Below are 14,199 nucleotides of genomic sequence, written 5' to 3' on the forward strand. Positions count from 1 at the left end.
CCTGTGGAAAGGTGTTTCAACAATATCTATGCCCCAGATGGCGAAGGGTCTTCCTTCTACGATTGGTCTTTGGAGATGATAGGCAATATGTGAATCGTTGGCATGAATTTGGCAATTATGGCAGGTCTCTACCAATTTGTGCGCGTCCAGCTCGGCCGTAGGCCAGTAAAATCCCATCAATCTGGCCTTCTTGACTATGGAGGCGGATGCCTCATGAGCTCCACAAGTCCCTTCGTGTAACTCTTTAAGGACGTTGTGTCCTTCTTCTGGCAAAATACACTTTAACCAAGGATGATTAAAAGATTTTCTATACAGGTTGTCATTAATCACTGAGAAATAAGCTGCCTTTCGGACTATCCGCCGAGCCTCTTCTTGATCTGTGGGTATTACGCCCTCTGACAGGTATTGGCGGATTGGGGTCCTCCAATCATTCTCTACTGTCGCAAGTAAAGTTATCTCTTCTGTGATAAATGTGGGAGATGCTTTGATCTCAAATGGACATTGAGGATCCACCCAATTGTCATTACTGCAAGCCAATTTAGCTAGATGGTCTGCCTCGGTGTTTGATCCTCTGGGTACATGGACCAGTTCCCATTTAGTTTCTTTGGCCTCTAGGTGATCTAGCAATTTCTTTACTTTGAAGGCATATTTGGCCAAAACCTCATCTTTCACTTCGTAATTCTTGATCACTTGATTGACCATTAGCTTGGAGTCACTATAGATTACGATCCGCTCAGGAGTAATCTCTTTCGACAGGCGTAACCCCAATATCAAAGCTTCATACTCCGCTGCATTGTTAGTCGCCAGAAAATCTAGTTTGGCTGCGTACCGTAGCTTTATGTATTGAGGACCTTGGATCACAATTCCAATTCCTGCCCCATCTGACGAGGAAGCCCCATCTGTGTACATCGTCCACTCTTCTACTGGAACCTTTGAGAGATTTGCTCCTTCGTCAGTAAATTCATTTACGAAGTCTGCCAAGACCTGACTTTTTAAAGCTGATCGACCCTTATACCGCACATCAAATTCGCCTAGGCGGATTGCCCACTCCATCAGGCGCCCCGAAGTGTCTGGTTTTTGTAGCACTTTTCTCATAGGTATATATGTCCGAACTATAACTGTATGTGCTTGGAAGTAAGGTCTGAGGCGGATGGCATTGGTGACAATGACTAGAGCCGTTTTGTCCAATTTGGAGTATCTAGTTTCAGCATCTTTTAATACTTTGCTTACATAGTAAATGGGATATTGCTGACCATCTTCCTCCCTGATCATAACTGTGCATATGGCCTTATCAGTAACTAAAACGTACATGTAAAGATTCTCACCTTTTAATGGCCGACTCATTAAGGGCGGCTCTGTCAGGAACCGCTTGATTCCCTCGAATGCTTGCTTGCAATCTTCGTTCCACTCAAATGCCTTTTGCTTCTTGATGACCTCATAGAAGGGCTGACATCTGCGTGCCGAACAAGAAATGAACCTGCCTAAGGCTATGATCCGCCCATTAAGGCGTTGTACCTCCCTCACGTTTTGCGGTGCCTGCATGTTTAGCACAGCTTTGATTTTATCTGGATTGGGGCTCACTCCCTTCTGGCTAATCATGTAACCCAAAAACTTTCCATATGTGGCACCGAAGGTACATTTTTCTGGATTCAACTTGATATTATGGCGTTGGAGTACGCCCAATACCTCCTTTACATCGTCTGCATGCCTCTCCACTGTGGTACTTTTGATGATCATATCATCCACATAGACGGAGAAGTTGTCCCCTTTGCTATCTGTGAATATCTTGTTCATCATCCGCTGATATGTGGCATTCAAACCAAAGGGCATGACTTTAAAACAATACGTAGCTTGGTGAGTTACAAATGAAGTCTTGATTCTATCTGAAGGCTCCATAGGAATCCGATGATAACTCGATTTCACATCGGTGAAAGAGTACATGGCATGCCCAGCGGTTCCGTCTACAAGGATATCAATGCATGGCAAAGGATAGTTGTCTTTGGGACAAGCTTTGTTGAGGTCTGTAAAATCAATACACATACGATATGATCCGCCAGGTTTTTTAACAAGTACCGAGTTCGCCAGCCACTGGGTATACAATACTTCTTCAATGGCGTCTGCCCGTTTAAGTTTGGCGATTTCTTCCTAAATCACCTTCTGTCTTTCAGGGCCATGTGTTCGCCTTTTCTGAGCAACTGGAGTGGCATTGCTATCAATGTTTAATTTGTGTGTGATTATACCAGGATTAATTCCGGGGAGAATTTCATCCTTCCAAGCAAAGACGCTTTCAGCATCATGGAGAACTTTGGCGATTGCTTCCTTGATTTCTCCTTTAAGCCCTTTTGCCATTCGTACTTGCTTTCCATCCGCCAAAAGATACATTTCTGCCTCGCCCAAGGCCATTGTCACGAGATCTTCTTCATCTTCCCCTGGGGACTGTGGGCGAATGGCTAAGGATGACGTGTACGTCTCCTATGCTACTTTTTGGCTTCCTCTGATCATTACACCTCCCTTGACCGTGGGGATATAAAGAGTTAGATGGCGTATGGAGATAAGAGCTGCGGCTTTAGAGATAAAAGGCCGACCAAGAATGATATTGTAGGCTAATTGTCCGTCCAGGATAGAAAATTCTAGGTCATCTCTCCAGATTTGATCTTCATCCGCTAGTTCACAATCTAAAGTTACCTGCCCTTTTGTTTGGATGGTATGTCCGGTTACGTCCAGGATGTCGACCACTGTAGTTTCTACCTGAATTGGATCAATCATGAGTTTAGCAAAGGCTCCTCTTGTGATGACGTTGCAAGAACTTCATGTATCAATCATCACTCTTTTCATTTCCCAGCCTTCTACCATCATCGTAATGACCAGAGCATCTGCATGTGAGGGGATTTCTGGACCACTATCAGCAAATGGGCGATTAAGCGAGGCTTTATCCAAGGCCATGGTTTTTGCTTTCTTCTGCACGGGCTGATATCCGGGTCCGCCTGCTATGACATTGATAGTTCCTTTTGCCTTCTTCTTTGAGTCATCCTTGGATCTATCACTATCTCCCTTCTTTCCATCATTTTGGACGAACCGGTCCAGCTTTCCTCTTTCAATAAGCCTCTCGATTTCTCTGGCTAATTCCCAGCACGTGTTTGTGTCATGGCCATTTTTTCTGTGATATTTGCAATAATTTTTGGATTTCTGCCAGTTTTGGGATCGGGGTATGAAATGCTCCGTTTATGCTGGCTATTCTCGATCCATATGTTGTGTTTTTGGCCAAAGCTTCTGCAGATATAGAAACATCCACGTCAACAATCCGTATGCATAACTTGTTGAAGTTATCAACATATTTCCGGAGAGGTTCATTCGCCTTCTGTTTTAACTCGAAAAGCTTGCGTGACTTGATAACTGGAGGAATACATCCGCGAATTTAGCACAAAATTCTCTACTTAGTTGATCCCAGCTGTCAATTGATCCTAGAGGTAAAGATTGGAACCAATCATATGCAGGCCCGCCCAGGGTAGTGATGAACATACGGCATAGTAAAGCTTCGCTAACACGGTTAAGACTGAGCAACATCTGATACTTCCTTGCATGGGCCTCAGGGTTGTCTGTACCTATGTAAAGAGGAATATTATGGATTTTTTGATTCCTTGCGGCTTTCGCGGCCTCGATCTAGGCCGTGAAGGGCGAATCTCTATTGGCGAATGGGTTGTGTCTAGCATCTTCCTCATTCATACGAAGCACATTTGCCCTAACTCGATCCTCAAAGTTTTCCTGCTCTCTCCTTCGGTGTCTTCGTCGTGGTGATCTAGTTGGAGATCTACTAGGAGAAGCGGAAGCGCTAGATCCAGATGATGGATCTGATGGTGAACGTCCGCCTCTACCTCTTGATCCGCCTCTATTACCACATCCGCCTCTGCCTGATCCTCCGCCGCCTAATCCACCACCGCCTGATCCGCCTATATTTAATCGGTCATTACCTCCTTAGTTTCCTGCAGGGACATGACCAACGTCTCCTGGTCGGGAGGATGATGGTGGTGGGCCGGTACTCTGGGGTGTGTCAATAGGCCTTTTACTACGTCGGCGTATCGGAGATGGAGGTGACCTACCTCTGCGAGAAGAATCTTGTCTACGAGGCGAAGATGTTTTACGATGTTTCTCTGTCCGCCGTTTCTTATGCTTTCGCGTATCAGAACCTCCTTCCGGAAGTCCAGATCTCATACGCCGGGGGACGTTAGGAAATAATTCACGATTAATTAGCGGAACGCCAGTTGGCATAGTAGTAGTTACCAGGGAATCCGTTACGCTTGCTTGAAAAAACGAGGAGCTTTGGGCGTTTGGGCCTAGGGCCATCTGATGTGGCTACGGGGGAATGGTCGACGCGGAAGCCATACTCCAGACTGGAGGAATAATCATAAACGACCGTAAACGAGCACCCATATCTGCTCTAAATTCCCTTCCAATTGCTCCAGTACACATATCGATAAAAGCTTCAGGTGGCATACTTCCCTCCGCCTGATCAGCTTGAACAGCACTGGTGATAGGCTGACTGGATGGTGTTACTAATGGAGTTTCCATCCCCGAGGTGGGGTGTTGATCTTCACTTGCCATATTCCTTCGAATGTTCTTGTAGAAACCTTGATTTGGTTAAGGCCTCCACGTTCACCGCACCAATTGATAACAAGTGGAGAATTTCTGATCGGAGTTCGTCTCTGTGGGGGGCGTCGCTGGGTTCGACGGGGGGAAGCTCTGATGCCAAAGTCAGTAGAGAATTTGGAGAATAAACTGAATTGACAAAGCTTAGAGAATACGGAAAGTATGAGTACCTTTGATAGCCCTAGATGTAGGCTATTTATATAGCTGGGAAGTTATAACTTCTTGGTTCCATAAATGCTTCATTAATGGCGGGTTACAGATTTCCTTTAAGATGACCGTTAAGGCAATTGATAGCTCATTTAATGGCTTTTATTGCCGTATTTAACCTGACCGCTATAAGGAGATTCGCCTTAGAGATCCACCCGCGGATCTCATGTGGCATAGTCTTGGTGATCAGCTTCGTCGAATCTCTTTGATACGCCAGATGCAGCGCGTCTCGTGGTTAATATCTTCTTTTGGTCCTTGGGATAATATCACAATGTTATCACCTCTAATCCCCTAAATCTTCGTCATTTCGGTACATTGAATAATAAAAAATTAAAAGTGATCGGTCTAAAAGAAGTAAATATATTTAATATTTTTTTTAATAATATATGATTTTTTTTAATTCAAATATATTTTTTATTAACTACCAGTACGATTCGAACTTTCTATATTCTTATGTGTTATCCGACTTAATAGAATTAAAAAACTTATATGCTTTGTGAACATATTACACATAAAATAATTAACATGATATTAGAATGTTTGAGTTTATTAAATATTAGGTCAAAGTTGATGAGTGTTAAAGTGTTAATAAGAAAATGGGCTTAATTGCATTTATTTCACTAAAACTTGGAGTTAGTTTCAACTCTATCAAACTTATTTGTTTTAATATAATTATTAATTTTTTAGACAACGAAAATTGCCTAAATAGTAGTTCCATTTTAGACGTTTTTAATATAATGATTACTTTTTTAGACAACGAAGATTACCTAATAGTAATTCCATTTTAGACGTTTTAATAATCATTAATTTTTTAGACAGCAAAGATTAACTAAACAGTAATTACATTTTAGACAAAGAAGGTTACCTGACATAGTCACTCATGTCCAAAATGCAATCTTCACTGTCAAAGAAGGTTACCTGACAAAGAAGGTTACTTGGAGTGACTATATGTCAGGTAACCTTCTTTGTCTAAAATGGAATTACTGTTTAGTTAATATTCGTTGTCTAAAAAATTAATGATTATATTAAAACGTTTAAATGGAATTACTATTAGGTAATCTTTGCTGTCTAAAAAAGTAATGATTATATTAAAAACGTCTAAAATGGAACTACTATTTAGGGAATCTTCGTTGTCTAAAAAATTAATAATTATATTAAAACAAATAAGTTTGATAGAGTTGAAGGTAACTCCAAGTTTTAGTGAAATAAATGCAATTAACTTTGTATTAAATAACTTAAAAATTGTAAAGTGCTTGGAAATAAAAGTAGTAAATTAAATCTAGCTTAAAGGTAACTTAGTTAGTTATTTATAGATCGAAAAAAATCTAAAAATAAAGGAATACAACTTATTATTTTGAGAATGAACATTTATTTACAAAATCTAAGAAAATACAACATTAAATTACTTGGCAATCTTAAATTAAGATATTATATATACATATTTAAGCCAAACAATGAAAAATATTTTCCGGGTAAATTATTTTGGAGCGTACAATGCATAAATTATTTTTTCAAGTTATTTTTTCTATAATTACAGAAATGTTTTCGTTGTTTTTAGTATTTTGACTATTTTTCTATAATTAGAGAAAATTTTATATGTTTTGGCTATTTTTTTTCCATATCACTGATTTAACAAAATATTATATACTCATGATAAATTATATACGTGGTGTGTAACTTTTACTATATTTCATACTTTGATGTACAATTTTTATTTTTCATACAAAACTATATGAACTTACAGTGATCTCCCACTAAAATATACATGAATAAAATTGACCAGTCAATTTAGTCAAAATGCCACATCACTAATTTTTAATTCAATTTTTAATAAAAAAAAATGGAATCCACCGACTTCGTAAACCTTATATTGCCATCCTCATTTTCTTTCTCTTCCATTTTCTTTTACAAGCATCACTTTTAATTCTCCCTTTCTCTCTCTAGCTCTCCTTTCTCTCTAATTGTGTCTTTGTCCCTCTAACTCAAGGCATAACAAATTATAACTCAAATTTTTATTTAGTTGGCGGCAACTCTCATGTGTTGAACTCCTTAAGTTCTGATTCCTCAGTTGAAGAAGGTCCTGCTTCGAAGAATCACTTATTCCGGTCAATAGCTTCTCTCTCTCCTACAATAGTTGTATGTTCTTTCTTTTGTCTCTTTCATGGTTTTATATTATACCTGATACTTACGCCTTAAGGTGGAAGAAAATACATTAAAAGTAATTGATGAATCTATTCTTTTCAATTAGCCTTTTTATAATAGTCCATCCGTCTCAAAAATAGATGTCTTTCTAGAGAATTTTTTTATTCCACAATACATGCTATTTTGCTTCAATATATGCACATTAATTTACTTTTACTAAATATATCCCTATTTAAGTTAACTTTTGCCTTGGGAATTAGAGGTGTGCATCAGTGCAGTTTAAACCGTATACCGAACCGAACTGATTGAATTTGGTTTTTTGACACTTTGGTTTTATTTTTTAGTGCATTTCGGTATTCGATTCAATTTGACAAAAAATGTAAAAAAAAACGAACCGTAGCGAATTACACACATTCTATATTAGTTTATATAAATACACATATATTTGAATTTATAAGTTTAGTTTTTGTTTATTATTGTCTAGATAGTAATGAATATATTTGGAGAGTATTTCAAATTTTTATTGTAGAGGTAAATTTAATGATAAAATATAGTGATTTGTATTTATTGTTTTTATTTTTTAATGAAATTTGGTTTTTTCTGTTTAAAACCAAACCGCACCGAATATTTCGGTTCGGTTATATTTCAGTTTTATATGTTATTCAGTTCAATGTTGGTGTGAATTGTTTTGGTACTTTCGGTATTCGGTTTTTAACCGATGCACACCCTTATTGGGAATAGATAAAGTCACTAGTGGATGTAATTAATACAAGGGTAACAAAGTCTTTTACTTAAAATTAATTGCATTTCTTAATTAGTTTGCATTAACCTTAAAAGACATGGCTTTCTATTGTTGAATCTTGACAACTAAACTTGTAATTAAACATACAAATTTTCAGCAACTTTATTTCTTGTTTCAGCTATGAGTGTTGATGAACGTGAAGTCTAGTGGTGTAGTTTATGAATACAGATGTTGGTGTGATATGTGTGAGCTACGGGACTATGGATTTGATCTTTATAAGTGCTCTAGATTCACTAGACGTCACGACTACTTAGGGGCAAGTGTACCCCGTCGTATCAAGTAATAATCTGGTTAAGACCGGGTATCGAATCCACGGGATTTATAATTACAAGTATTAAACTACTCGGTTTCGTAAGTTATTTAAGCGATGATTACTTTGGGGTAAAGTGTGGACCAACTACAAACTACTCCTAAACTATTAGTGAGACAGATTTTATATAATAAATACTCTATGAAGTGCAATGGCGACGATAAGTTATAAATACGACAAACAAAGACTCCGAATATATACGGATAATAATCTACTCTTGCAAAGACGACTACGTGTAGTTCGACCGATCCGTGAAGTACTTAGACTACGTGATTCCTAGTCAAGGCGTGTCTAATGCTGGGGATCAGAAACTAGGGTCCGTAAGTTCCGTGGTGTGTCAATTCCTACGGTTTCCGGAGCGTCACTTCCGGTAAGGCAGCACCTATATGAATCCCTAAGGATAGCCCGAATGGCGTCGGAAATCGCGTTCCCCTACACAATAGTCAATTATAAGTATCAAAGCAAGTAATAAACATCAACACGTATATAGAAATGGAAATTGCAAATCATATATTATAAATATTCCGAATAAAAATGATGAATACAACCAAGCCTAGTACATAGGAAGAGTGCAAGCTAGTTAGCAAGCAAAGAGGGAAGAATCGGCCCTCGAAACTAGCCAACCGGACTCAAGGCCGTCACTTAGGACTTGGAGGTGGAACTCTCGAGCTTGGTGACGAATGATGGAGCGGAACGTTGATGGAACGTCGGAATAATCGAACAAGCTCTCGAGGTGGGGGAGTTTTATTACACAAAAACTGAATCTCAAACCAAAACTATACAACAACTATCTAGGTAAGATAGAAGTAGAAGATAGAAAGTAGAAAGTGTAGAAGGTGTTTAAATGAGTGCTAGTCACTCTTATTTATACATCAAGCTAGGGGTAGAATTGTAACTTCACAAGGTACAAGTATGGAGCAACATCATTGAGTGCAGAAATCCCATAATACGCCCCGCGTATGGTGAGGCACGCCCCGCGTATATGCCCATTCCGTCAGAAATCTCCTGCATGTGGACCAATTCTGTGTCTAATTGTCTCAAATACGCCCTGCGTATTTGAAGTACGCCCCGCGTAAATGAGTCTCTGATCTTTTTACGTTGAAGAACTACCTTTTACGCCCCGCGTATATGGTTTTACGCCCCGCGTAAATGGTTTTACGCCCCGCGTAAAAGAGTTGACTCCGGGAGACAGTGCAGTCTGACTTTCAGGATTAGGCCAATCATTTCCGACATGTGTCATACGCCCCGCGTAAGGTGTCATACGCCCCGCGTAAATGATAATACGCCCCGCGTAAATGAGGATACGCCCTGCGTAAATAAGGATACGCCCTGCGTATTTGAGCAGCTTTTCACTCCTTCCTCGTACCTGAAATACAAATCTTGAGAGCCGAGTTAGCTTGACGTTTTTATTCCCTAAACTAATCAAAAACAAGGAAAATTAACCGAAAGCTCGGATTTTATTTTTATTTTATTATTTTATTAAAACACTCTATTTTTGTAATTAAACTTATTTATTTCTTCTAAAATTACACCGTAAATCACGCTAAAAGATAGGGACGAAACACCCTTATCAAACCTCCTCGGACTTTAAAGTTTTACTTGTCCTCAAGTAAAAGAAATCGAAAGACAAGGGATTGAGATAATTGAGAAACAAACCGAAGGTTGGTTTTACCAAGTGCGTGATTTCAAAGTTACGGTTTTATGCAAAGATTTCGGTAAGTACCTACGCAAGCAATTGAGTACAAAAACTTATTTGAGACCTCCATGATTAAGTTTAATAGGCAATTTTAACGGGGGTTGATTATCTTTTGAGAACCCGATAGTACCTCACCAAGGGATTTCGCTCTTATGCTCAATTTTGGTGGGTTTGTGTTTTATCGCTCTCCTTTGTACTTACTCGAGATCATGTTGAATTTGCATTTTCATCCGGGTTTTTCCTCTTAAAATTGGTTAGGCAATATTAAAAACGAACCCGGAAGGGGGTTGTAATGTGGGTGGCTTCTTGTTAAGGTTAGGGAAACTCGAGTTCAAAAATACCGAATTGTGCTTGCACCACATTATTGCTTATTTTGGCCTTGGCGAATCTCAAAAGATGTACTTTAAAGTTGCTCGGGTGGAGCTTTAGAATGCCTTTTTACTTTTATTGTATCCTTTGTTTTGATAGAGGCACAAAAACAATATTTTGAAAGCTTATGGTGCTCATATGCTAAGGCCGTGACTTTTTCCGAGTGATTTGGGTGCAAATTGATTTTGTCGGTATTTGAACAAGAGGAAAAAGGGTTAAATGTTAAAAGGGTATTAACAAAAAAATTGGTTAATAGGCTCGAAGGGGTTTCCTAAGGGTTAATGAAAACGAGAAAATAATTTAAGAAAAATTAGCCTAAGTGGGTTCATTTTATCATCTATTCCCTTTTTACCACAAATACGTGTACTTGACCCGGTATTTGATGCAAATTCTATGAGTCGAGTGAAGTCAAAGCTCTCGAAAAGTTGTGAAAGAAATAGAGTTCTCGTACGAACTCTTTTAGGCTCGAAAATACCTCACAAAAATTCGGGTTTAAATTGTGTACTATCGAGTCTTCGCTAGACTCTCGAACATCCCGTTTTTATTGCCTTTTCAAAGTTCATTATGGAGATAACATTTGGGTTAAGACTCAATACCTTAGTTTAGTACTAATTTAAGCTTTGCACAAATTCCCTAATTTCAAAATCAAGACTAAAATTTCTCAACTAAACCATTCCTTTATGTTCCGACGCTTTTATTTTTTATGACAAATAACGGAACTTTAGTTAATTTCCGAAGGAGGGATAGCGTGTCGGAAAAATTAGAAGAGTCAATAAATTAGTTTAATTATTTTGTTGTTTATTTTATTTTTATTTTTGTTTTTGTTAGTGCAAACCAAACTAAGAGTGCGGGGTTGCACGTCCCTCCGCGTTATTAAAATGACGTTTATTCCAAAAACGTCGCAAAAGAAAAGAAAGAAAAAAAAACAAAAATAAATATAAAGTTAACGTTAAAGAAGGGTCCAGATGGTCTGGTCCCCACGCGGGGCGTACACGAGAGGGCGTCCCGCGCAAAATGTGCTTTTTATGCACGTTCGGGCCAGAGACATAAACACGCGGGGCGCACTTGGAGAGGCGCCTCGCGTGTTCCTGTCTTTGGACAATTTATTTTTAGCATGTGGGGCACGCGGGGCGCACTGATGGGATACGCCCCGCGTGAACGTTATTAACTCACGCAAAAACAAAAACAACAAGTACGGTGCGCGGGGCGTATAGGTGTGTACGCCCCGCGTGACTTATTCACCTTTGGATAAAGTGGGATTTTTTTTTTTAAAGAAATGACATGAAGAAAATAAAAGTTGGGAAAGAAAACTCCCTTATTCGAGCTTGGGTTGCCTCCCAAGAAGCGCTACGTTATAGTCGGTGAGCTCGACTTAGCATTTCCTCCTAGGTGTATGCTTCCATTCGCGTGAGAAATGTAAATTCTTGAATAAACAATCCGTACCTACAAAACGAATTGTTGGCTTCAAAAAAATTTAGCAAAAACCAAAAACTATATTTACAGAAATTATTGAAGAGTTTCGTTTGCTCCCTCTTTGACTCCTTGGGTAGCTCAAAGAGAGTGAAATAACCCGAGATAGAAGGAACCTCAAACTCTTCTAGTTGTAGAGTCGTTTCCATGGGTCCGCACACAACCGGCTCATCGATTAAGATTTCCGGCTCCTCGTAGTTGAGACATCCTACATGACTTGGGGACTCCTCTTGAGAGGGCTCAATTAACTCGACCCCTACAACTTGACCACCCGGATTGGCGTCTCGAATTGATTCGTCCGCGGTTGAATCGAGACGAGACGTCAATCTAGTGATTTGATCTCCAAAATCCCTACAATATGCCTCAATATTAGATAATCTCACTTGAATATCTTTAAGCATAGAGATTACCACATCGAATTGCGAGGATGAATGTTGGTGCGAACATTCGTCGTCCATGAGGTCACCCCATAGATGACGACTATAAGACATCATACCACGAAAAAGATCATTAGTAACAAAAAGAAATAAATAAATTATTCACAAAAATAAAATGATATTTACAAATGCTTAAACTAACAATGAAACGTTTTTGTCTAATATTGTAGGAGATTATAAATCCCCGGCAACGGCGCCAAAAACTTGATGCGCCGCGAGTCTAGTGGTGTTTTATACGGATGTTGGTGATATGAGTGAGCTACGGGACTATGGATTTGATCTTTATAAGTGCTCTAGATTCGCTAGACGTCATGACTACTTAGGGGCAAGTGTACCCCATCGTATCAAGTAATAATCCGGTTAAGACTGGATATCGAATCCACGGGATTTATAATTACAAGTATTAAACTACTCGGTTTCGTAAGTTATTTAAGCGATGATTACTTTGGGGTAAAGTGTGGACCAACTACAAACTACTCCTAAACTATTAGTGAGACAGATTTTATATAATAAATACTCTACGAAGTGCAATGGCGACGATAAGTTATAAATACGACAAACAAAGACTCCGAATATATACGGATAATAATCTACTCTTGCAAAGACGACTACGTGTAGTTCGACCGACCCGTGAAGTACTTAGACTACGTGATTCCTAGTCAAGGCGTGTCTAATGCTGGGGATCAGAAACTAGGGCCCGTAAGTTCCGTGGTGTGTCAATTCCTACGGTTTCCGGAGCGTCACTTCCGGTAAGGCAACACCTATATGAATCCCTAAGGATAGCCCGAATGGCGTCGGAAATCGCGTTCCCCTACACAATAGTCAATTATAAGTATCAAAGCAAGTAATAAACATCAACACGTATATAAAAACGGAAATTGCAAATAATATATTATAAATATGGCGAATAAAAATGATGAATACAACCAAGCCTAGTACATAGGAAGAGTGCAAGCTAGTTAGCAAGCAAAGAGGGAAGAATCGGCCCTCGAAACTAGCCAAGCGGACTCAAGGCCGTCACTTAGGACTTGGAGGTGGAACTCTCGAGCTTGGTGACGAATGATGGAGCGGAACGTTGATGGAACGCCGGAATAACCGAACAAGCTCTCGAGGTGGGAGAGTTTTATTACACAAAAACTGAATCTCAAACCAAAACTATACAACAACTATCTAGGTAAGATAGAAGTAGAAGATAGAAAGTAGAAAGTGTAGAAGGTGTTTAAATGAGTGCTAGTCACTCTTATTTATACATCAAGCTAGGGGTAGAATTGTAACTTCACAAGGTACAAGTATGGAGCAACATCATTGAGTGCAGAAATCCCATAATACGTCCCGCGTATGGTGAGGCACGCCCCGTGTATACGCCCATTCCGTCAGAAATCTCCTGCATGTGGACCAATTCTGTGTCTAATTGTCTCAAATACGCCCTGCGTATTTGAAGTACGCCCCGCATAAATGAGTCTCTGATCTTTTTACGTTGAAGAACTACCTTTTACGCCCCGCGTAAATGGTTTTACGCCCCGCGTAAAAGAGTTGACTCCGGAAGACAGTGCAGTCTGACTTTCAGGATTAGGCCAATTATTTCCGACATGTGTCATACGCCCCGCGTATGCTGAGTCATTTCCACATGGTGCCTGCGGATAAGGCAATTATTTCTGACACCATGTTTTACGCCCCGCGTAAATGACGATACGCCCCGCGTAAATGATAATACGCCCCGCGTAAATGAGGATACGCCCTGCGTAAATGAGGATACGCCTTGCGTATTTGAGCAGCTTTTCACTCCTTCCTCGTACCTGAAATACAAATCTTGAGAACCGAGTTAGCTTGACGTTTTTATTCCCTAAACTAATCAAAAACAAGGAAAATTAACCGAAATCTCGGATTTTATTTTTATTTTATTATTTTATTAAAACACTCTATTTTTGTAATTAAACTTATTTATTTCTTCTAAAATTAAACCGTAAATCACGCTAAAAGATAGGGACGAAACGCCCCTATCAAGTGTTATGGAAGAAGTTACACAAGATTTTATCAACCAAATTCTACAATCGTCTCCAGTGAGCACTCTTCTCCGTTTCAGATCCATGTCTAGATCAATTTGTGCTATCATTGATAGCCC

Source organism: Euphorbia lathyris, chromosome 9, assembly GCF_963576675.1.
Source record: "Euphorbia lathyris chromosome 9, ddEupLath1.1, whole genome shotgun sequence".
Lineage (NCBI taxonomy): Eukaryota > Viridiplantae > Streptophyta > Magnoliopsida > Malpighiales > Euphorbiaceae > Euphorbia > Euphorbia lathyris.